The following is a 24,204-nucleotide window of genomic DNA, read 5'->3' as shown; positions in this document are numbered from 1 at the left end:
CAGCAACAGAATTATCTGGAGGCTTGGAAGCCTCAGCTAAAAGATAGTAAAAGGGTGAAGAAAATGACAAAAAGGAAGGAGTTACACCTCTATGGCATCTAGCAAAGCAAGTACAAACCCACTGATTGTACATATGGGAGCTAGAAGTTCATCCCATTATAAAGGGATCATTCCTACTTACGTGTGTGTGTGAGTGCGCAGTAAGACAAAGGGAGGAGAGCAGGGAGAGAGAAAGCTAACAAACCTCATGAGTAGGTTCCTAACTCTCAGATTTTGGATATGTCTAAGAATGCCATGTGGCAAATGGTGACTAACTTGGGGCTGAACAGAATTCCCAGACCTAAGTCTCCATTAGTGGCACAGTCACAAGTGTAGTGTTTTACTGTTCATGTAAAAACTGACAGAAGGGAAGGAAGAGTGGGAAATGTGGGCACGGTATGGTTGAGCAGCTGGTTTTATTCTGTACATGATACTCAGGTGCCTATCCTGGAGTGTCAAATTATTGTAGATCTAACTCAGTTCAGCTTCTTTGTTTTGATCTTTTCTTTTTCTTTTCTTCTCCAAAGTAGAATGCATTTTTCTTTCCAAGATAATCCATTAGTTTCACACACATTCATAGCCTTTCTCGAAGGTTCATAATCAAGAAATGAATCATAAATTAAGTGAAGCAAAATATCAGCTTACTGGCATATGAAATTGAAAAACATGTAACTTATGTTCTGCTTTCTCCCTGAAGGAACAAAAGTCATGGTGATTTACATACTTAATTTTTGACCAATTACCATTAAAGAGCTTTCTATTCTACTGGTTCTCACCTACTGCAGCCATATTCTCTATGCAAAGTGATGAAGTGGTGTTAATGGTAAAAAATGTGGCTGAAGTGGCCAAAATAGAGAAGGTAGATCATATTGATGGCTTAGTAGAATTGCACGCATTCTGAAACTGCCTTGTAGTGCATGTTCTCTCCCTGACCATTGTCTTTCAATCCTGACTCAGTTAAAATCTTTGTCAGTATATGTATCTCCTGTTAACTGATTCTCTGCCTTTATTTCTTGAAAATATCATAGCTTTTCCCTGATTTTCTTATAAAAGGCAGAGATTTAACTACTGTAATCTAAATTTCATTTATTCTGACTTAGAGTCCAAATAAGAAACAAAGTGAAAGGAAATTACACTGTGAAGTGTAGCTGTTTTTTTTTTTTTTGTGTTGCAGGCATCCTGATCCTGAAGTTCTGTTCAGTCTGACTCCTTTTGTTGCCACTTTCTGAACAGCTATATTCTAAAAAAACCCCCAAACCAAAAAAAAAAACCCTCATCAGATTTCCTCTATTAATAATTTCTTTTAATTGCTTGATGTGAACTGAGAATTTAAAGAGGTTCAGCCTCATACCCTAATTTGTTTCGGGCCCAAAGACCATTATCAGAGCACGCCACATAAAAACCTAGATTATGATTTTAAAAATATATACATATTTGATATTCAAGACAATATCTGTGTGTCCAGTCCTATGTGGATAGGATATTACTTCAGAAATTGCCGTGATAACAAATTTCTGATAAAACTGGGAAGACACTTTCATTTCAATCCAAAGTGCCATGGGTAACACTGACTTACCAGAAATAAACTTTTTTCCAAGGGGTTACAACAAAAGTGCATGATAATAGCTTGAATTTTGCTAATCATATTACTGTTTTTGAAATCATAAAATTTGTACTCTGCAGGACTCTGTTATGCAAACATAAATGCAGAGAGGATTTATATGTGTATATACACATATACGTTATATCATACAAGACATATTCATAGCATACAAGTTATACACTGTACCTGTGTACACACATATCATATATACATACTATTTGAACATATATTAGTCATAATACATATGATATGTATAAAGCAAATACTATGTGTGAAAAAGTTTTTCTTCTGAATTTAAAAAAAAAATAAGGATTTCAAGTTTTTTATAAAATAAAAAAGACATGCATGTAAAAACATTTATCTATTTTATGTGTTTTCCAATCTTGTTTGGTTTTTTTTCCCTAATTACTCAATATAGGACTGTTGTATGCTTAATTTTTTTTTCATGTACAATTATTTATGACTAGAACTTGAGTTTATAACTGGTAATTGTTTTGGTAATTAGAATAATAGGTATTATAACAAATTTAAATGTTAATTGAAAGTTAATACTGCAATTGATATTCTCATTGCTTTGCTATCTGGTAGCTTGTTTTCTCATTACTTATTCTAACTGACCATTTACGATAGCTACTGTAAAAGAATTGCAATTAAAAAAATAATGCAAATAAAAAACCAATTCAAAACAGTTTTCTATGCCAATAAATATATATGAATATATGTTACATATAGTATATCAGCATTATTTCCTTTCCTCATATGCAGAATAAGTGAAAAATTGTTTAAAGAGATGTAAGAGCCTCCACATTATTCAGACTTTCTGCATAAAACATGTCAAAGAAAATTATGGAAAAAAACATTAAAGAAAAAGCCATGACTTGTTCCTTGTCATGACTCTGTGTCACCCATCCGTGAGACTGAATGCTAGATTCTCCATTTCAGTAGAATCCCAAACTAGGCAGGTGAAGTCCCTTAAATGCCCTTGGGAATCTGATCTAAGATGCCCTGCTCTGAGCAGTGAGAGATATTGGATGAAGTCCAGAAGTCCCTGGCACCCCAAACTCATCCAGGACTCTATTCTGTGGCTCTCAGGAGAGGAAGCAGGGCTTTTTGCTGAGCTGGCTACAGAGCAAAGCCTAGCAAATACAGAAAATCTTCACAACTAATAACATAAACTACTCAGTATGATGTGAGCCAAGTTGCCATAAAGGAACCATCTTTGTCAGTGCTACACTGACAGAATACAAGCAGCTGGTCTTCAGCTTATAGATGATCTCAGAAGAAATGACTCTGCTACATAGTGATAACACATCAAGTCTTTTACATTAAGAATAGCAGTTGATATTCCAGACTCTTACATGACCATTTTTTCTCAACAGGAAGCCATCACAACTTCACACCATACATTAGCAATAAATAATGAATATTCACTGGGACACAAAAGTGCAAAGGAAGGAGTGCAATCCAAATCTCTTCATACCTAGGCTGGGAGCTTTGGCTTTGCAAGGCAAGCAGCTGAGGTAAAGGTGGACAAGGGGATGGGTGCACTCTTCTATGTTTCCAGATATTGATCATGAAGAGCAGGACTTTTTTAAGTCTCCTCCCAAACACATCCAAAGAAAAGTCACCAGCATCAGCCACTTCCAGACTAAAAATCACACCTTGTGTACTGGAGAGAAAGCGAAGAAAGGGGAGAAGTTTTTACAGTAGAGTGGAGTTCATCTACTGGGACCAAGACCATTGCCAGCAACATATGCAGGAAGAGGACTGAGCTGAAGAATAGGATTTTTATAGTGTAGCTATTCCCGAATTAAGAAGGAATTTGGGTCTGACATCTTCTGTGGTAGGTGTTTGCCCCATCACACCTTTCCAGAACCTTCTACATTTGCAACACCTGTGATGGTAATATGCCCAAGATAAATAAAAACCTCCTCCTGCCTCGCTATGGGTAAAGATTACGCTGTTGAGGCCCACCATGTTGAGAAGGCTGTACTGGAGCTCACCTCCCCAGTGTTACAGCTCTACAGTCACCATGGCCAAGATCAGGAAGGTGGCCAGGGTCTGAAAAACTGGTGGCTGTACCTTTGTTGTTGATAAATTTTGCTTTGATAATTTCAATAATTTTATAAGGAAAGATTGTTGTGTTGTCCCTGATATTTTTTTTTTTTTTTTTTAAAAAGTAGAATCTAAAATTGATGAATGTTTCATCAAACTCAGCATATGGCTGTGCAGTTCATCAGCCCCAGTGTTAATATTTTGGGTTGAGAAGGCAGGTGTGGCTGAATCCCAGCTCCAAGAGGCATTATAGGTGAAAAGTGGTATTTATAGTAGCTTTGACTCTTCCTGTTGGGAAAGGAATTCATGGTTTGTTTCAGGGTCCTGGCCTCTGCAGAGTACATACCCTGAGATAAATGTCAAAATTCAGGAAACAACATGACACTGGGAGGACTGCTTTTAAAAGGGCAAACTGTAAGTGTGAAAAAAAAGGCATGTGGTCTGCCAGAAGACTGGATGGATGAGAGAAAGAGAACAAGTAGTAGTCTAACATGCATTCCAAGCAAGGAGAGAAAAGTAGGAAGTAAAGCCGATTTATTTATTTTTTGGGCCAGACAGCTTATCTACTAGAGTGATCGATATGCCTCTGCTGAGCAGGGCGTGTAGCATGCTGTCAGCCATGGGTAGATGTGCGAGTGGAGCCAGGCTGGGCTCAGCAGTGCTGGAGAGCCCACTCCTGCAGGGAAAGTTACAGAAGCTTCCCTGCACAGTTCATACAAGGTCTTGAAGAATGCAATGCTTTTTCTGTACGCTGGCATGTGACGAGTCCTGCAAGCTTCTCCATCTTGTAGCCAGCCGGTCCAGTGCAGTCATGACTCTGCAAGACTTCAGTGCTAAAGTCAGGGGACATGCCAACTATCAGCCTAAGTGTTGTCTCCAGCAATACTGAGCTGCACTTGGCTCCATCCTTTGCGGCAGTGGGAAGGGGGATGTCACCAAACCCCAGTAGGACCCGGTAGAGTTACAGACAGTGAAACACATATTTATTTCTTTATTTCTTCTGCATACTCACCCTTATGTGGGATGGACACTCACTATAGAGCAACAAAGTTTTCCACTCAGTGAAAAAAATTACTTGGATTCATCACAGATCCAACAAACACAACTCAGATGGCTATAACACTTAGCTGCAGAAACAGCACCTTATCCCAACAAGACCTAAACAGAGGTTTCATGGACTTAGTATCATCTCACTCTTTAAGTTGTCCCTAGATAAGTTCAAACACAAGGAGGGGGAAATGGATGGATTAATTTTTCACTTCAAGATTGGTGAACTTCAGTCCTTTGGTTTCATTACAACTAGATGTCAGTTTGGTGCTCTCAATCATGTCCCTTTCACATCTTTTCAGTTTATAAGGACCAATTTAGGTATGCTTTTAAATTAAGGCAGTTTGGTACTACAGTGCTGAACTGAAACGTAAATCAGAGCTGCAGAGGTGCATCTGTCACCTGCATCAGTTGCAACAACAAATACGTGGCAGTTGAATTCTACTTCAAAACTTTAATCTCCACATGGTCTTTAACAGTGTGGCTCAGAGGTTAGTCATGATTAGTATGTACCATTGCTCATCTTGATCACAGCAAGGCTTCATCACTATGTAGAAAGGAATATGCAGGTACCAAATAGGGTAGCAGATTTCCTTTTTCTAGCAGACAAGGAAAAAAATAAACATAAAAGTCAGAAGAATTAGTTTCTAGCCTTATGGTTGAATCAGTTTCACAGAGATAAGAAGGGCTTTGTTTCTCTTGCAAATATCCACAGAAAACAATTTCAAAAAAAATGCCTAGGAAAAAAGTCTTAGAGAAAATTGTATTTACACATAATTAATTTTTTTATTCCTGTACATTTTGAAAATCTTATTAGCATGTTCTAAGTTAGAGATTCTGGCTTGAATAAATATTTTTTTATACTGAAAGATTGACGGCATTTTTCTCTAATTGACCAGATGGCTTTTCTCAAAGTTTTCAGTAAATAGCATGATGTACTGCTATTTTTACGTAGCATGATTACTATGAAATAAGTACTAGAAAGTTGTACAGAACATTTGCATTCAGTAATAGCTAAAATAGGACTTTCTTTGCTATTATAATAAAAACACAGGTAAAGTTCCAGTGTATTATTGCAGCAGGGGCTTATTTTTAATTTATTATGATGCAATTTTTTATTAGACTGCAGTACACTGCAATTTCTTGGAGATAAGTTGAATAACCAGAAAGTTAGGCAGAAAAGATATGTTATTGTTAAGGTGATAACAGATGACACAGATAATTTTCAAGATCAGCAATTCTGAGGAAATTGCGTCAGAAAAAATATACTAATATTGAATGAATTAAAGATGCATTAAGATCTGTGCTGCTTCAAACATTAAAAGTATGTAATTGGACCTCAACTTTATTTCACAGAAATATTCCAAAACACAAGATACTGTCAGAGAAAAATTAAGTTATCAGGTAAACGAGCTCCCATATAGGAAGCAGTAAATAGAGATTAAACATCTCGATGAGACATAATTAGCAGATGCTTATAAAAAAGCTCTGAATGAACTTGTAATTCTGAGCCCCTTAAAGTGAATAGAAATTTGCCATTGACCTTTATGTGTGTTATTTTTTCCCTAAGAGTGAGTCACAGGAATTATTTAGGAAGCTCATTTTAAGATCTATCCAAGAAAAAAGTTTATAATTTGCTAGTAGACCATTTAAAAAAAAATCTATTTATTTATTAAGAAAATAATTTATTGCATCTCACTTGCATTTCAAATTTAGGTTGCCTTTTTAAAACTTCCACCTTTGTTAGCTGAAATTTTCTTTCAAATATCTCCTCTATTTCACGCCACCTGTCATCAACGTACTTCTTACACATTTCAGTTTTTGAGAGTCCTGTAGACACAGAATTGATTTGAAGGACCACATCTCATTTCCACATTACATTGCATCTGTCCAGCATGCTGAGAGGAGGGAATTGACATTTTCATATAGCTTAAAGGAAAACTGCTCTCATTTCATGAAGTCCAGCTTTCTAGAAGTTCACACATTAAGAATCATTTGTCATTTAAGATACAGGATGATATTAAAAAAAAAAAAAAAAGTTTAATATCAGTTGGTATTGCTGAATGGCCATTTTATAGAGAAGTAATCTGTGCAATACATGTCAGTGCAAAAAACTGCACAAAATTTTCCAGCCTTGCTTTCCTTATGACTTTAACAGAAGAAAAAAGCAGTAGCCCCTCTAAGCATATTTTTTTCCCCAGGAAAGTTTATTGCATAATAATTGGCTGTGAAGTTTCTACATGTTCCTCTGAAGCAGTGCTGTAGACAATGTGCTGGGCTGGACAGCTGCCTGGTACTGTTCAGACTCACTTCATATGTCTGTATGTGAACAGTGAACAGTCCTCTCTAAACTTTTTTAGGAAAAGGTCAGACTCAAGCCTACAACATTACACATGCACACCATTTTTTATGCTGCATAAAGAAGTGAGTTAACACTATAGAAGATTTGTGGCAAATTTTTTGAGTGGGGATGATGCAATGAAACTTTTTAAAAAGTTAAGCTTCAAGTGATTTAACTGCAATTTACTTTAGAGGTAGATTAATTTCAGCTATCCTTAGAATAAGCATAACTTGTGAAGTATCCTGAAGTCTGATTTGATAAGATGTTTAGATGTAGCATTACACCATATTTGTAATTGTGCTCTCTTTTCAGTTCTGATGCATGAGCCTTACAAGCGTTTTGATTCATCTGATTTAAAGCAAGCAGTAAAAACAGTGCAGAAAAACTAAAAAGACACCTCACTTAACAGGTAGAATTTCCCCCCAAAAAGCTATGATATATATGTGTGGAGTTTTATTTTGGAGGATTACCGCTACTCAGAGTATTGACGACAGATTAACTGGAAAAAATAAAGTGATTTGACAGAGGTATGTACAGATTTATGACTCTCTTTAATCTGCGTGGGGAATGAGTATAGCTTTTAAAATACACGTTTGGATACACATTAAAGTTCTGTGATTTAAGAACTTTGACTTTAATTAATTAATTATTTTTTGTCCAGGAGCATCAATTCAGGAGACATAAGAAGGAATTCTAGAAAGAAGGATGGAAAAAATAGTGGTTTTGAGAGGAAAAGAAAGGTTATTAGCAGGATGAAGAGGCTGGGAAAGGAACTGGCTTAATATAATGTGAAACTGAAAGAGGAGTGTTACAGATAAAAGTGTAATCTATGGTAGGTTGATGTGGGTGAAAGAAACAAAAGCATCAGCACTGAATGGCAAGATGTGGATAGAAGAAATACCAAATTAGAAATTAGGTAGGAAACAGGACCTGTAAGAATTTTCACCTGGAACACAAAGGGATAACAAAGGAGTGATTCTGACATATTATAATTTATCCCTGAACTCTAGAAATCTACTCTGCCTATTGAAGACTGATTTCATTCTTATATTTCTATGAACAAACATTCAAACATATTTGGCAAAACTTTCCAAACATTTTTGTTTATAAATATCTGACAAATTTTTAATTTAATTCAGTGATAATGCTTTTTGTCCTCTTCTCAAATAGTTCATGAACCTCCTTCTACATTTTTATGAAGGCTGCACTATGTCAGAATTTGTTACTGCTTTGAACACTACTCTGCTTTATTAGCCATCCTCAGCATTTTTAGAAATTAGCATCTCCAGAAAGTATCCTAAATTGATATTTAGCCTGAATTTTTTCAAAAAATACTGCATCCCTGGCAACTGCCTTCATGACAAGCCCGCTGCAAACCAAAGAAATACACAGTGAAAGATATAAGGTTCATTTAGATATCCGGAACTAAAATATTTTTTTTAGAATTGCTGTTTGTTTAACATTTTATATTTAACAAACATTTAACATTTTATACTGTTTAAATGTTTAATATTTTATATGCATATATCCATACACACACACACAAATATGCATATATCCATGTTATCATGTTTTCAGTTAGTGTGCTTGATAATTGTTACAAAAGTGTAAATTCTATTTGTATACTTAAATCTCAGCTGTGCTATATGAGAAACAGACACTAACTATCTGATGATCTGATTTTTTTGTTAATAGGATTAATACTTAAACTGAAAATGAATATAACTTTTTCACCCATGTTTTGGGCACCTCCATTCATCACAAGTGCTGCTATGACATCTGTGTGACTGCTGCACATAAAGTTAATGAACTGGTTTCAAGGCATGGTGCTTTCTAAACATGAATTGGAAATATTTAAGTAGGTCAGAACAGAAATCATTGTGTTTTGACAAATAAACTACCTGACAGAAGCCTGCAGATTGAGGAGTAACCCTAAGGGCCCAGTCTGCAGATGAGGCAGCCAAGCGACATGGCACTACTGGTGGATCAGAAAAGCATAGTGGCTCAGATGTACTATTTTGAATTAAAATATAATTTAATGGAATTTAAATGGCACTGGAAAGATATAATGGTAGCTGGTGAAGTTGAGAGAAACTGATTCCTGGTGTGTGGCATATGGTCACTGTGTCTTCTGTCCACTCAGAACTGAGTGACTAGTACCAGACAAAATGTAGTTTCTTTGAAGTATTTGTGTTATATACTTTTGGTAGGGGAGCTTTAAATAGGCTTTTACCTATCCTGTGCCTTTGCACTTCTCAGAAACTGTTAAAGGTATTGTATTTCAGTCAGTTATCTGTATTCTCTCTGTTGAAGTTTCAGAACATGCCTCAACTATTTTACAAAAGCAAGCTTTTGAGGGATGAAGCATTCCTATGATATTTGACTGAGCTCGGGCACAAAGCTTTATGGAAGAGCTGAAAATATATCTGACAGATTTCATCTTCATATCTGGTATCTACATCAACAGTATGCTTGGCCTCTGGAATCTCTGTTTCCTTGGTATTTTGCAGCATGTTGAACAGAAAGAAAGACAACAGAAGGCTGACCTTCCCCTACTCCTGTTCTGGTGATGCGTCTGTGAAAGGCCTAGGATACTCAATTTAAACCACATAGTATATTTGCTAATGCAAGTCTCTAAACAATTCTGGAGATAATAATTGTGTGGATTATGATATCCAGTTCAAAAGTGAACGAATTCACCTGTGTTTCTCTTCTAAGAGTGGTTTTTATTAGTTGATGAACAAAGTGTACTGGAAATTATTCAAAATAAAATCTTAACACTTATTTGTTAAACATATGGATCCTTCCTACTCATTTACTTACCATTTTACTGACAATTTGATTATGCAATGGAAAATTGTTGGCAATATAGGAAACCTTGAATATACATCTCAAACCTCACATGGTTTGTCTTTTAGTAATATAGATTTAAACCAGCAGTTACTCACTACAAAATGACAGTATCCAAAATATAATCCTGATCTCAGTGTAAAATGATGGATGCTTGTCACTATTGACAAGTGCAATAATTTTTTTCAGGAACTTACCCTTTGGCTGATGCTTGGTTATGCACCTTCTGGATTTCAATATGAAATGGATTTGAGATTAAAGCTGGGCATAGTTTTGTTCTTCAGAAATGATAAACTGTGTATCTACTTGAAGAAATTCCTCAACTCTTCTGAAATTTTATATCCTTCCTCTTAGTTCAGCACATGGGCAGAACGGAACAAAAACCTGCAGGGACAAGTGGTGATAAACTAGCACATCTTATAAGGTACAACTAAAATGAGAGTTTTAAAAGAATGTTGATTATTGAAAGCAAGTGAAAGGTATTCTTAGGTTTCTTCAGAGTCAAGACCAGCACAAAATACATCAATTGTAAGTGAAAGAGAATAATTCAAAATCAGAATAGCTCAAAGAGTATCACTCAAAATATCATATTGAAACTGACAATTGTTTTAACATTTTGTTTTTTTGTATGATGCCATGATGATATAGGCAAGAATATTTAGCAGTCAGGCAACTCACTAGCTAAGTCCCTTCATAATACTGATTAAACATCCTCTTAAAAGTAGATTTTTGACCCTTTTAGGCTGATCTGAGAGCTTTTTCAGAATTTCTTTATTCTGATGGTCGGGCATATTGCAATATCTGTGCTAAATTTTGTTATAACCAGTCCATTCCCATTTGCGCTTGTGCCAACACTGATATTTAGCTTTAACAGCTCCTCTCTTTTCTAAGAGCTCCCCTTATGATGTATTCCAAGACAGTAATCATACTCCTTTTCAACCTTTATTTTGCTCATACAAACAGCTGTGTTCTTCTACCAGAATCATCTCCAAATACAGGCTCTCCATTCCACTGATGTTCCTCATTGCCCTTCTGTGTACCTCTTCACATTTTGATAATTTTTTCTTGAATATGGCTGACTAGAACTTCACAGTTTTCCAGAGGATTTCGGAGTGGGCCCTTATACAATGGCATTAATACTTCCTTACTTCTCTTGGAAATGTTTTGCCTGGAGCATTTTAGGATTGGATTTGCCTTCTTCACAGATGCATCACATTATTTCAGGAATTTGTTTCCACAGAAAGGAACAATTAAATTAAAATGATATTGAAATAAGCTCATTCCCACTCTCTTGCTACGTTGACTCAGTAAACAGAGTACATTTCTTAAAGACATCTTTCCTTCATTATGTATCAGATCCCATCTTTTCGCCATAAAAATAGACTTTTTGGTTTAACAGTTTTATTTTCCCCAATAGATCTAACATGATGATCCTCCATATGTGAAATTCAAATGTGGTTTAAACAAAAACGTTTAGAAAGCATAGAGTAAATTTTTATGTAGCCCGTTCAGTCTGTTCCAAAGCATTACATAGGATATGTCACCTCTCTGGAAAGTAGTTTTCAGAAACATATTGCAAATTACTTTAGGTACATAAGAATATATTGAAAAACCAAAGGAGTCTTCAATTGATCAACATTATTATAAGAAACAATAATTGGAGGTGAGTACTTCCTTTGCAAGTACATAAATAAGTCAATATCCTATATATACATTTTTAAGTTATATTAAAAATATGAAAATAAATATTGACTATATTAACATTTCAAAGCACATACTTATCTGTCAAAATCCAGTGAAATACCCCTAACTGTGTAAGAGAAACAGTGCTGAACTGACTCCTCAAAATAAAACTGAAGGACAAAAAAGACATTTAAATTCAATATATATGATGAAAGACAAACATAACTACATGTTGAAAGGCCAGTGTTTCTTCTCAATGTTCATTGTAAAACGTATCCAAAACAAAAGAAGAAAAAACCCCCACTTTTTTCCAGAGTTTGTAGAAGAAATTCCTAGAAAAAATACAATTAAAATAGAAGAGGGGGTATGGTTTCATTAAAATGCCAAACAAATATATTGGCTTGTATAAGAATACTGGTGACAGAGGAATCTGAAAGAACACTAGGACAGGAGACTAAATGAGAAGGGAAAGTAACTGCTGTATCAGTCTTTATCAAAAGAAAGACTGCTTTTAGTGGTTAGTGTGTCCTCCTCCTGAAATATTATGGTTTCTGATAATTTTATTATGACATATTATGACTAGAAGACTTCATATGAAAAATGATCATGGTAATAAAATTAAGTATAATTGATTTGAGAGAATCAGGACAGAGGGAAGAAATTAAGTCTAAGTAAATGCATAGTTTTATTAATTAAGTGATGGGTAAATAATTTCTCTTTCAACAGATTACAGAAGACAGTACTGAATGAATGCAATGCATCAAACTATTCACATTTTATTGAAATATCAGAGAATTTCACCTCACCAATTTGACTGAGACAAATTTATGTCATTGTATCATTGTATCTTTATATCAGGAAGATATAGAAAACTTGTTGACAGTTCAATACAGTGATATAGAACAGTAGAATGAGATGGAAGACTCTCTAAGAGAGACTGACTGAATTATTTTTATCATTCTGGGTTTATGAAATATATAAAATACAACAGGAGCCAGAAAGGCTTGAAATATGGTTAAAATTAATAAAACAAGAGAACTAGTCATAGGGAGAAAGAAAAGGAAAGGAAACATGCCTGGCGGGAGATAGTAATACTGAAATAAACAAGAGGAGGCAATAGCCAAGGTGTGAAGTACGTCATATAAACTAAAATCTCTCTCAGCAGCATACTCTGATTGAACGATAAGAGAAATGTAGAAAATGGAAAAAATAAACTGGAAATCAACAGGTGATATTTGAATTTGCATTTATGTATGGTCATTGTGGGATACCTCACCTCACAGTAACTGGTGTGAAACCTGTAAGCACCATAAAAGACAGATTAAAACCTGCAACAGAAGGGAAGTTCACCCTTCCTATACATAGTAAGAAGAAATCACAGCCCTTAAAAAATCTATGCTGATTGTGGTGCAAAGTTTGATTACATATGCAGACAGTGTTTTAGATTGAGTACATTAAGTGCTACTTAATTCTACTTTTAAATTCTATTTTAAATTCTTCCAGCAACTCTCTCTACATTCTGCAACTTGACAGTAAATATATCTGGTGCTTGATCCAAAGCCAAATGCTCAGTGGTTCCAACAGTGCAGAATCAAGCTCCCAGGACTCTCATCTGTAATTGTTACTTTCAACCTTACTTATGAACTGATTGTACCTTACCTGCAGTTCCCTTCAAGTTAGAGACTAATAAAAATAGAAGATAGGACTGAATTTTAAAGTCACTTTGTACATTAATTAAAATAAAAAATAATATGATTGTAAAATATATAATTCCTGAATAAAATGACTAGTCCAAATGCTATTATTAGATAGATTTTGAGATTAAAGAAATCCTTACCACACCTATTTCTATCAGACTGTAGAATGGTGGAAGACCCATTACATGAAGAAACTCAAGCAAGGCCAATACATTAGAAAATATTGTATGGAATAATCCAACAGTGGGGAAGAAGAACAAGCTAAAGTTAGTCCTGGATTAAATCCCAGCTGCAGGGAGTCAGTGAAAAAGTTCTTTCACTGTCATGTTCATGAATACCTTTCAGAAAATTTCCAATATTCCATCAGCAAGGGCTAAATCTGTTGAAAAAAACACAAAACAACTGTTGTGGTTTGAACTTGGCCAGTAGCCAATCACCACATGGCCATTTGTTTACTTCCCCCCACCCCTTCCCTGGTGAAATAGGGGAGGGATGAAAAAAAAAAATTCGTAGGTTGAATTAAAAAAAAATTAGTATTAGTAACAAAACAGTAGTATCAATAGTAAGTCCAAATGGGTAATATATAATGCAGTTGCTCACTGACTGGTGACTGGTACGCAGCCCGCCCCCAGCAGCGATCTTGACTGCACCAGAAATCCCGCCGTGCCGACTGGAAAACAGAAACAGAAACGAGACAGCACCGTCCCCTTATATACTGAGCAGGACATCACATGATATGGAATACTCCAATGATCGATCTGGGCCCGGCCCCCTAGCTGTGCTCCCTCTCAGCCCAAGGAAAGTTAACTCTATCCTGGCTGAAACCAGGACAGTCTCCACCCCTTATTCCATTCCATTTACATTATACTCAATGTAAGGTTCCAAATACATTCTAAGGAATCACCACCCCTTTCCCGGGTCCCACAAATATCATTCCCTTCGTCTGTGGGCCATTCTGCAAAAATGTCTACTGAGTTCATTTAGTCCATAACTTTGGGTTCCATCTGTCATGACAGTCTTTAAGGCTGGAGAAATGAGGTGGAGTTGGCTCAGTCAGTGGAGCAGGAGGCTTTGGATGTGGCAGGAGGATGTTGCGGGGCACTAATTGCAATAACAGGGTTATTCGACAGTTCAATTCATTGGCTATTTTCACCTAAAATCAAATCTCCCTGAGGCACACATCGGACTTCTCCGTCCTTCTGCATTACCCACCAAGTGCACCCACGTCCTTGGGCAAAAGTAATCCCACTTGGGATTAATTGGGTTTACCTTTACCCAATGCAGGAGTAACCCAGACTGTCTTTCCTAACATATTTTTAATGTGCACTACGGGGGCTTTATCCCCATCTACAGTATGTAGGAGGTTTGATTGAGCAGGGCCAGCTTGCTTGGCAAATCCTCTGGTATTGACCACCCAGGTGGCTTTTGCTAAATGCACGTCCCAGTGTGTGAAAGTTCCACCACCCATTGCTCTCAGTGTAGCTTTTAGCAACCCATTATATTGCTCAATTTTCCCAGAGGCTGGTGCATGGTAGGGAATGTGATATATCCACTCAATGCCATGTTCTTTCGCCCAAGTGTCTATGAGGTTGTTTTGGAAATGTGTCCCATTATCTGACTTAATCCTTTCTGGCATGCCATAAGACTCTCTCCTCAAGGCCTAAAATGGTGTTCCAGGCAGTGGCATGGGGCACGGCATAAATTTCCAACCAACCAGTGGCTGCTTCCACCATAGTAAGCACATACTGTTTGCCATGCCAAGTTTGTGGGAGCATGATATAATCAATCTGCCAGGCCTCCCCATATTTATATTTTGACCATCGTCCTCCATACCAAATGGGCTTTAACCGTTTGGCTTGCTTGATTGTAGCACATGTCTCACATTCATGGATTACCTGTGCAATAGCATCCATGGTTAAGTCCACCCCTTGGTCACGAGCCCATCTGTATGTTGCATCTCCTCCGTGATGGCCCGAGGAGTCATGGGCCCAGAGAGCCATAAATTTTTCACCCTTATGTTGCCAGTCCAGATCTACTTGAGCCACCTTAGTCTTAGCAGCTTGATCTGCCCGTTGGTTGTTCTGATGTTCTTCAGTGGCCTGACTCTTGGGTACATGAGCATCTACATGATGTACTTTCACAACCAGATTCTCTACCCAAGCAGCAATATCTTGCCATAATTCAGCAGCCCAGATGGGTTTGCGTCTGTGCTGCCAGTTGCTCCATTTCCACTGCTGTAACCTCCCCCACAGCGCATTTGCCACCATCCGTGAGTCAGTATAGAGGTAGAGCACTGGCCACTTTTCTCTCTCAGTGATATCCAAGGCCAGCTGGACGGCTTTCACCTCTGCGAACTGACTCGATTCACCTTCTCCTTCAACAGCTTCAGAGACCCATCATGGGGGGCTCCACACAGCTGCTTTCCACCTTCGATGTTTTCCCACAATGTGACAGGACCCGTCGGTAAACAGGACATATCGCTTCCCATTATCCAGTAGTTTATTATATGGTGGGGCCTCTTCAGGATGCGTTACCTCTTCCTCTGACACCATTCCAAAATCTGCCTTCTGGCCAATTTATAATCACTTCCAGTATTCCTGGACAGCTGGGGCTCCCTATTTGAGCCAGTTGTGTGATTAATGTGACCCATTTACTCCACGTGTCATCAGTTGCATGGTGTGTAGAGGGGACACCCCCTTTGCCCAGCACTGACAGTCAGGGTGCCAGGAGGAGCTGCGCTTCAGTCCCAATCACCTCTGAAGCAGCTCGGACCCCTTCACATGCTGCCAATATCTCCTTTTCGGTTGGAGTATAGTGGTCCTTGGATCCGCTGTATCCCCGACTCCAAAACCCCAGAGGTCGACCCCGAGTCTCCCGTGGTGCTCTCTGCCAGAGACTCCAGGTAGGGCCATTCTTCCCGGCTGCAGTGTAGAGCACATTTTTAACATCTTGTCCTGTTTGAACTGGCCCGAAGGCTACTGCATGAGCTGTTTAATTTGTTCAAAACCTTGTCGTTGCTCTGGGCCTCATATAAAATCTTTTTTTTTCTTGGTCACTGGATAGAGAGGGCTGACAATCTGACTGTAATTTGGAATGTGCAGTCTCCAGAAACCCACAACACCCAAGAATCACAGAATCACAGAATCAACTAGGTTGGAAAGGACCTTGAAGGTCATCTAGTCCAACCGTTAACCTAGCACTGCCAGTTCCCATCTACACCATATCTCTCAGCGCCATGTCGACCCTACTCTTAAACACCTTCAGGGATGGGGACTCCACCACCTCCCTGGGCAATCCATTCCACTGCCTAATAACCCGTTCTGTAAAGAAATACTTCCTGACATCTAGTCTAAACCTTCCCTGGCACAACTTGAGGCCATTCCCGCTTGTCCTATCACTTGTTACTTGGTTAAAGAGACTCATCCCCAGCTCTCTGCAACCTCCTTGCAGGTAGTTGTAGAGGGCGATGAGGTCTCCCCTCAGCCTCCTCTTCTCCACACTAAACAACCCCAGTTCCCTCAGCTGCTCCTCATACGACATGTGCTCCAGACCCTTCACCAGCTTCGTTGCCCTTCTCTGGACACGCTCGAGTAATTCCATGTCCTTTTTGTAGTGAGGGGCCCAAAACTGAACACAGTAATCGAGGTGCGGCCTCCCCAGTGCCGAGTACAGGGGTAAGATCACTTCCCTGTCCCTGCTGGCCACGGTATTTCTGATACAAGCCAGGATGCCATTGGCCTTCTTGGCCACCTGGGCACACTGCTGGCTCATGTTCAGCGGGCTGTCAATCAACACCCCGAGGTCCCTCTCTGACTTGCAGCTCTCCAGCCACTCCTCCCCAAGCCTGTAGCACTGCTGGGGGTTGTTGTGACCCAAGTGCAGCACCCGGCATTTGGCCTTATTGAAGCTCATCCAGTTGGCCTTGGCCCATCGCTCCAGCCTGTCCAGGTCTCTCTGCAGAGCCTCCCTACCCTCGAGCAGATCAACACTCCCACCCAGCTTGGTGTCATCTGCAAACTTACTGAGGGTGCATTCGATCCCCTCGTCTAGATCATCAATAAAGATGTTGAACAGGAGTGGCCCCAAAACTGAGCCCTGGCGGACACCACTCATGACTGGCCTCCAACTGGATTTAACTCCGTTCACCACAACTCTCTGGGCCTGGCCATCCAGCCAGTTTTTTACCCAGCAAAGCGTGCGATCATCTAAGCCTCGAGCAGCCAGTTTCGCCAGAAGAATGCTGTGGGAAACGGTGTCAAAGTTCTCTCAAGTAGAGAAACAACTGCTCCTAATAGACAAGACCCTAGTCTGTGCAGGTGGGGAGTAGGACATGTCCTCTTTAAATTGCTGGAATTCTTGAGATAATTTCTCCACAGCTGCAACGAGGTGGGAACTGAGACTTCCTTCATATTGTCGTAGTCAGTGAGCCAATTCATCCACTGTTGGTCCCTCTTCATCTCTCCAGTCCGTTACTGTTAACACACTGGCATATGGTGATGGTGTGCTCCGTACAAACTTCCGCCACATGGGCCGGGTGCATTGGACTTCATCTGGATCTGTGAGTAGCCGTGCATTATCTGGGTCATAGTAAAGCATCTCCCGCATGGCTAGCTCCCTCAAGTATTGAATACCCTTCTCCACAGTGGTCCACTTACTTGGATGACATACAAAATCTTCCTTGAAGGGATACCTCTCCCTTGCAATTGACAGAAGTCACCTCCAGAGACTGAGATTTTGTGTCTTCTTTCCAATGGCTTTGTCAATGCCCCCTTCCCTAGACAGGGATCCTCGCTGCTTGGACTCCCTACCTTCTAATTCCATGCTACTGGCCCCGCTATCCCAGCATCTGAGCAGCCAGGTAACGAGTTGCTCATCTGGATGGCGGCTGAAATCTTTTCACATGTCTCACAACTCACTTAGGGATAAGGATTGGGTGAGTATTACTGGCTCTGCCTCCTTCTTCCGTTCTTGTGATGGGCCTCGTTCGTCTTATGTATGGGAGCAACTGACACTGTCATGGGTTGGTTCTCTGGTTCAGCTGCAGTGCCTGTCATCTGGGTTGTAGTGGCTGCAGTTTCTGTTCTGGAATTTGGAGTGGTTGCAATGTCTGTTATTTTGTTGCCAGAATCAGAGCCCTTCTCTTCCTTTTGAGGGTGCTGAACAGTGTTTAATAGCACTTGGTAGGCATGGGCTAGGCCCCAGCATGTTGCAGTGAGCTCTGACTCTCTGGAATTACCCAGGTGACAAGATACTTTTTCCAAATATTTTACTAGTTCTTCAGGATTCTGCAGCTGTTCGGGAGTGAAGTTCCAATACATCGGAGGTGTCCACTGTTCTAGGTACTTGCCGATGTTACTCCACACCCCCAGCCACTCATAATTCTCCAACCTTGGGGTAGATTTCCAGGTGATACTCTTAAATATTTGCTTAACCCTGAACAAAACATGTACCACATGCAGGAACACGTTAGCTCCTAGCAGTAAGATGACCATGTTAATGTCAACATTCCAAGGATATTTGAAATTCCTGAAATTCTCAAATACAATTGTAAACAGCCCCAGAACCAACAACTGCATCCTGTCACAGATCAGCATTACAAAGTACAGCAAAAATGAAATCTTAACCCAACTCTCATGGATGATGAGCAACAGCATGGGGAATACATATGACAAATGAGGTGATAAAATCTTAAGGAGCCAAGCAATAGACATTATGACCCGATCTGTCATTATCTCAAACCTCAGGCCCCACATTGCATGCCAAAAACCTGTCGTGATTTGAACTCAGCTGGTAGCCAATCACCACATAGCCAGTCATTTACTTCCCCCCACCCGTTTCCCCGGTGAAATAGGGGAGGGACAAAAAAAAAGAAATTTGTAGGTTGAATAAAAAAAAAAAAATTTAGTATTAGTAACAAAACAACATTGTAAGTCCAAACAGGTAATATACAGTAGTTGCTCACTGACTGGCGACTGGTACACAGCTTGGCCCCAGCAGTGATGCCAACTGCACCAGAAATCCCACCGTGCCGACTGGAAAACAGAAACAGAAATGAGAGAGCATGCATCCCCTTATATACTGAGCATGATGTCACATGATATGGAATAGTCCAATGACCGTTCTGGCCCAGACTTCTAACTGTGCTCCCTCTCAGCCCAAGGAATGTTAACTCTATCCTGGCCGAAACCAGGACAACAACCCAACCATAACAACCTACTCTTGCTAGGTATGCATAGAAGCTGGGCCAATAGCAGAATTCTATAAGATTATTTGAATACAAATTTGAAATTAATATTGTTGAAAATTTCCAGACAAAAGTTTTGACATGGCTATTAACTCCAATTTTTTGAATAAAAATTTTAGTTGAGTTTTTATTCTGTACATCTTATTATTGAACAAGAATTTGTTTCAGTTTAGTTCTTCAGTAATCCTTTTGGTTCTTCAACCTTAGGTCCATTTGATCCCAATGTTGTAAGAACATCAAGATCAATATGTAAAAAAAAAAAAAAAAAGCTCAGTTACTTGTTATTAATGAACTGGATGTCCTATTTTACCTGAATCATGGAAGAGTAATATTTGGACCCTGCTCCTGAACTAGATATGATATGCTTAACATCTGCACCTCCATTGTATGCAACAGTACATGCCTGTGTTACTGAAAGTAGCTTCTTTTTTTCTTGTGGTTGACAACACAAGAAACAGAGATGAAGAAAGTGAAAAGAATACCTACTGAAAATAAAGTTTGAAGATTTTGTACTGCAAAGTATCCCTACCCTACTAGTAAAGCAGCTAAGCCTGCAATGTTTTCAAACCTGAGTGTCTCATTATTATAGTCCCTTGCCATTACATAAATTTTCTGGTATTGAATAAAGATGTATTGTAGAAAAAAAAAGGGAATGTGAGAAAACAAGAAAAGTAATGTTAAAAAAAATGCACCTGATTTATGATAAACTGACCCCCTTATTGTATGTGTTCAGCAAGTAAATCCATAAGAAGATCTTTACTGTCTGTTTTAAGATAAAAAAATGTCATCTTTAAAAAAGGATAGTCTGTAGCTACCTAATGATGCTGTAAGATCAAATATTTCAATGGTGTAAATTAAAGTAAGGCTTATTAACACCAGTGGAATATCTGGCTCCATCCTTTTTTTTTTTTACTGTCTTGGATATTTCACAGATTCTTCATAGAAGTAAGTTAAAATGAACTGAACTCTCTGAGTCACTGAAAAACTTCTACTTTTCTGTAAAAAACCCAAACAATCAAAAAAAGCCCAAAGCTATGTGACTCGGCATATCAACCACTTGTAGCGGGTATCTGGATAACCAAGGAAAACATTTTCATGTGTACCTTACCTTCAGAGTTCTGTATGTCATTAATCTCTTTCCTAAGAAAGAAGATCCTGTTCTGGCATGGACAACTAAAATCACCTTTCTCGTCACAGCCCATTCAGCCTGCAGCCCCACTGCTGATTCTGTCAACACACACACTTTGTCTTTGTCAATGTAAGTGCTCTCCCACTGGGAACTATTTTGAGTTACACACAGATAACAGACAGTGCTAAACAATATAAACTCATAACCCACTTCAGCAGGTTACACAGAAATGGGTCAGACCCATGATTCATCCACTCAGAATCTTCCTTTCAGCTGTGCACATCAGCCTGCTCCTTGGACCCTTTTCAGGGAGCAGGGGGTGTTTCTGGGGGTGTGTCTGTTTTTCAGGTTATCTTTTGGGTTCCTCATTATTCCACTGCTGAGCCTTTGACCTTCAGTTCATTCTGTGCCTCCCATTGTCCTCTCCCTCCCCAATTTGTGGTCTTGAACACTTTTTCCCAACCCCTCCCCTCGTTGATCTCTTTTATTAACTACATTCTCAGGGAGGGGTCTGAGGATATATTAGAGATGTATCTTCTTTCCATCCGCAAGAGAAAACAAATAAGCAAAGTAGACATGTACTAATGGTTAGGAAAGAGTAAAAACAGGGCAAGAATACAAGATACTTCCTCTTAATACCTTCCAACGTTTTAAGCGTCCTGATGTCAGGGCCCTAATAGGATTTCTCTTTCCCTGAACCAGTCTTCAGAACTAATGTAATCTTCTTATTTTCACAACAGCCTCTGGAAAGGTTGCTAAATGTTGCATGAAGACTCACCTCCTTGCTTGTTTTAAGTAGACTCCTAATAGCTTCATTAATTGGATCTGAAAGGGTAAGTAACAGCAGAAATCCTCTTTATGCCATTACTTTCAGCTTTTCTTTCTAAAAGTGAAATCATTATCACATCTTTCTCTCCCAACAAGATCAGTTTTAGTTAGCACTAGTTTAACAATCATAAAATAAGTTAAATGCAACATCCTGACTCATCTCCTGAACTTGATTCTTCTTTTTGTATACACAACATTTCATTTCTGAGTAATATGGCACATCGTTTGGTTACATCTCTGTTTCATGGTGTTAGACTGGCATAAAAGTCAATTTTGAGTTAATCATAAATACTAAAGATCAATCAAGGAAAAACTGTATTTGTTCTGTTCAACATTATTTCTAGATTGATTATCACTAGGAGCAATACAAGCCGATACACAGCTTTTTTCAGTTATAATTGTCTTGCACATTGTGTATAGTCAGTCTATCGTACAGTTTCAGATTTAAACCAGAAAAGAAAGTATGGAATACTTCTCTATTGAAAGGTGCTACTGGTACTGTTAAATGTAGGTACTATTAAAATGTAATAGTAATGATGTTTTTATTTAAATTTATCACAAAACTTTCATCTTAAATCTGATGATGATTGCAAATCTATAGCAAAAATATATTTGGCTATTGTGGAAGTTGTGGTACTACTATTTAAAGTGTACTTCATAATATAGAATGCAAATAATTGCCATTAAAGAAGTAATAGAGATAGTATTTTTCTGTTTAAGGAAGGAACAACAATGGACATCTTCTGACTGGCAAAAGCTCAGCTAATTAACATATTGCAGGAAATACAGTTTGGGAAATTTCATGGTGTTTTCAGGCAGATCAGGTGAGACTCCCTGAACTGCTGTGCTGCTTAACCCTTGTCCAGCTGGCCCCCACTTCTGTGAGGCTTCTCCACATGAATGATCTATTACTAATAATTTACTTAAACAGTGTACAAAACATCTCCTAACTGCTTTACTGCACAGAGACTTTTTTACATAACTGTTTTTGCACTTGTAAAGCAATTTTCACTGGCTATTTAGAAGTTTCTTACCTATGTGCAATGGTAATTGCTGCATCAGCAACTCTCTGGGAGTCTCTGGATGGGATGTGTCTCTTTGAGATGGCCAGATTCTCCATCCAGGATGTTGATCTACACACTGAAACATACCATTTGGTTTGGGTACAGCAGGATCTGCCTGGGGCGGATCTCCAGGGAAGTCAGAGAGGCTTCAGCAACTACTTAAGTACATGATCTTGAAGGTGGCTAGGAGTTCATTCAATCACTTGGTTCACTGTCCCAAATCAGTCCGTTGACTCATCTATTCAGTTGAATAACTGAGGAGTTAATGACTTAAGGGCACTAGATGTGGATGCCAGCACAACCCTGATACCACTATGCCATGATTACAACCATAGGACAAATTTTAATTTCATCCTTAAATCTCATTTGCAACATGTATGACCGCATCATTGTATGCATATGTGCTTACTGTATATGGCACTTGGTCTCCTGGCTCAATTATAGTCATAATCTACAAACATTATGAAACTTCACACACCTGCCACACATTACAGCAATGCAGATATATCTGTTGAAGCAGCATGTCTTTTGAGTCCTACAAATAATGAGATATAAAAATGTGAAGATGGAGGAATATAAAAGCTCAGAATACTCAGAGTATTTTCTCCACAGTTAACAGCTCCTGATAATCCAACTGAGTTTAATCCTGCATTTATATCATAAACAAGTAGGAGCATTTGGACAGAGATATATTTGCACCATTAGTTTCCATCAAAGTAATTTTTAAAGAGTAATGAAAATCAGACAACTTAACATGATTGGCAGTTCTTCAACCTTCTTCATTGCCCCACAAAATGTCTTTAAACCGTATACTGAATCAATCAGTCCACCAAAGATCTTGGCTGAAATGAATGTTTAAGAAATAAGGTTTACTCATAGTAAGAGTCCACTGTTTTGAAAACTGTTCTGTTGTATCAACCACTGAATTTTTTCATACTAAATGGACTATTAATTCCCATAAAATGCAATCAAAAGTGGAAATTAGGACATACTTGGCATATATTAAATACTTTCTATAGCCACACAGAGGAATCCTCATGCACACACATAATGGTCTACTTTGACTGATATTTCCATTCATGCCATTTTGCCAATAGCCAACAAAAAGATCATCCAGTTTCAGAACAGACACCTAACTGTGGAGCTTGTTAAGCTTAATAACAGCACAGAACAAAAGCGTAGGTGAAAGCGGTTCTGATCAAGGACTGTATTTTTAACTGTTTTCCAATATACTTGTATCTAGGGACTCTCATTTTAAACTTAGAGAAGGGAAAAGATCATGTCAGAAGACAGGTTAATATTTGACACTGTAGTGGTTTTGAATAAATGCATGGCAGCTAAAATAAAATTCTCAGGTTGCTGTAATGCTTTCACCTGAGCATTTGGTGTCAATGTTTTACATCATCAATTTCCATGTTGCTTTAAAAATAAGTATGGATAGTTATCTATAAAGCAATTTATTTCAGAAATTACACAGTCAATACATAATGCTTCCACTCTAATTTTATACCTGATGGTCATTCCTGCCTTCCTCTCCCCCATGGCATTTTACTTCTACAGCCTTTTCACAGACTTTGGGTTCCAATCAGGAAAGCAAAGTAATTTGACAGTGTATTCTCTCTGT

This window comes from Strix uralensis, chromosome 1 (genome assembly GCF_047716275.1).
Source record: "Strix uralensis isolate ZFMK-TIS-50842 chromosome 1, bStrUra1, whole genome shotgun sequence".
NCBI lineage: Eukaryota > Metazoa > Chordata > Aves > Strigiformes > Strigidae > Strix > Strix uralensis.
This window is presented reverse-complemented; position numbering follows the sequence as displayed.